Here is a 2,500-nt window from a genome sequence, read left to right on the forward strand (position 1 = left end):
GGTTCATGGCCGCGCGTCGTGCGCGCGCGTGCCGTGCATCGCTCATGGCCGAGCGCCGTGCCCGTGCATGGTTCATGGGCGTGCGCGTGCCCGCGCCGTGCCGTGCATCGCTCATGGCCGAGCGCCGTGCCCGTGCATGGTTCATGGTCGTGCATCGCCCGTGTGTCGTGCCGTGCATCGCTCATGGCCGAGCGCCGTGCCCGCGCGCGTGCCCGTGCATGGTTCATGGTCGTGCATCGTGCCCGTGTGTCGTGCCGTGCATCGCTCATGGCCGAGCGCCGTGCCGCGCGCGCGTGCCCGTGCATCGCTCATGGCCGAGCGCCGTGCCCGTGCATGGTTCATGGTCGTGCATCGTGCCCGTGTGTCGTGCCGTGCATCGTTCATGGCCGAGCCGCCGTGCCCGTGCATGGTTCAAGGTCGTGCATCGTGCCCGTGTGTCGTGCCGTGCATCGTTCATGGCCGAGCGTCGTGCCCGCGCGTCGTGCCCGTGCATGGTTCATGGTCGTGCATCGTGCCCGTGTGTCGTGCCGTGCATCGTTCATGGCCGAGCGCCGTGCCCGTGCGTCGTGCCGTGCATCGTTCATGGCCGAGCGCCGTGCCCGCGCGTCGTGCCGTGCATCGTTCGTGGCCGAGCGCGTGCCCGTGCATCGTTCAAGGCCATGCATCGTGCCCGTGCATCGTGCCGTGTATCGTTCATGGCCGAGCGTCGTGCCCGTGCGTCGTGCCCGTGCATCGTTCACGGCCATGCATCGTGCCCGTGCATCGTGCCGTGTATCGCTCATGGCCGAGCGTCGTGCCCGTGCGTCGTGCCCGTGCATCGTTCACGGCCGTGCGTCGTGCCCGTGCATCGTTCACGGCCGAGCGTCGTGCCCGTGCGTCGTGCCCGTGCGTCGTTCACGGCCGTGCGTCGTGCCCGTGCATCCAGCCTTGTATCGTTCATGGCCGAGCGTCGTGGCCGTGCGTCGTGCCCGTGCATCGTGCCCGTGCGTCGTGCCGTGCATGGTTCATGGCCGTGCACCGTGCCCGTGCATCGCGCCCGTGCATCGTGCCCGTGGATCGTTCACGGCCGAGCATCACGCCCGTGCATCGTTCGTTCATGGCCGAGGGTCGCGCCCGTGCATCGTGCCCGTGGATCGTTCACGGCCGTGCATCGTGCCCGTGCGTCGTGCCGTGCATGGTTCATGGCCGTGCACCGTGCCCGTGCATCGCGCCCGTGCATCGTGCCCATCGTGCCCGTGGATCGTTCACGGCCGTGCATCGTGCCCGTGCGTCGTGCCGTGCATGGTTCATGGCCGTGCACCGTGCCCGTGCATCGTGCCCATCGTGCCCGTGGATCGTTCACGGCCGAGCATCACGCCCGTGCATCGTTCGTTCATGGCCGAGGGTCGCGCTCGTGCATCGTGCCCGTGCGTCGTGCCGTGCATGGTTCATGGCCGTGCACCGTGCCCGTGCATCGCGCCCGTGCATCGTTCATGGCCGAGCGTCGCGCCCGTGCATCGTGCCCGTGGATCGTTCACGGCCGAGCATCGCGCCCGTGCATCGTTCGTTCATGGCCGAGGGTCGCGCCCGTGCATCGGGCCCGTGGATCGTTCATGGCCGAGCATCGCGCCCGTGCATCGTTCGTTCATGGCCGAGGGTCGCGCCCGTGCATCGTGCCCGGGCATCGTTCATGGCCGTGCGTCGTGCCCGAGCATCTTGGCCGAGTGCCTGGGACGTGGCCGATGATCGTGGCCGAGTGCATCGGTCCTGGCCGAGCCTCGTGGCCGAGTGCATGGGTCATGCACGAGGCTCATGGCCGAGTGCATCGGCCATGCACGAGGCACATGGAACCGATCGCTACTTCACCGATCATTTCTCATCCAATTGAATCCATTCTTCTTCCTAAATTTTGTTTGGGTCATCAAATAGATCCCCCATTTGTTTTCCCACCTCCCAACTATTTTTTTTAATTTTCCAATTTTTTATAATTTTTTAAATACCAAAAATAAAAAAAAAATATTTCCGAGCTTCAAATTTTTTTTTTTTGATGCATCCATAATTTAGTTCACATTTTTCTAAGCATCTCTGCAAAAAATCTCATCAAAATTCAATTTCTACATTTTTTTAGAGACGTGGTGCCATCTCAAACATGGTGAATGTCTCCTCCTGCTGGGAGCAAAATTGCTCATAAGGCTCTTTGGGGGGTAGAGGTGCTCGAAGGCCATGACCGGCCCTTGGGCAATTGTTGGGCAATGCATGGACCTATGTTATGGGCACAAGATTGAGTCGTAACATGCATCAATGGTCGACGAAATAGGCCATGGCCGATCAAATTGAGCACCTCTAAACAAAGATGGATGGACGGATGACTCGTGCATCGCGTGGCTCCCCTCACGCAGGCATTCATGGCCGAGTGCATGGGTCGTCGACAAGCCAAGCGGCCATATAGGATGAATCGATGATCGAGTTCCTTGGGAATCGATGAATCCATGAGTCCCTTCGGTAAGATGAGACCATGCCT

Source organism: Syzygium oleosum, unplaced genomic scaffold (assembly GCF_021117445.2).
Source record: "Syzygium oleosum isolate NSW1041296 unplaced genomic scaffold, Sole_v2.1 Sole_v2.58, whole genome shotgun sequence".
Classification (NCBI taxonomy): Eukaryota; Viridiplantae; Streptophyta; class Magnoliopsida; order Myrtales; family Myrtaceae; genus Syzygium; species Syzygium oleosum.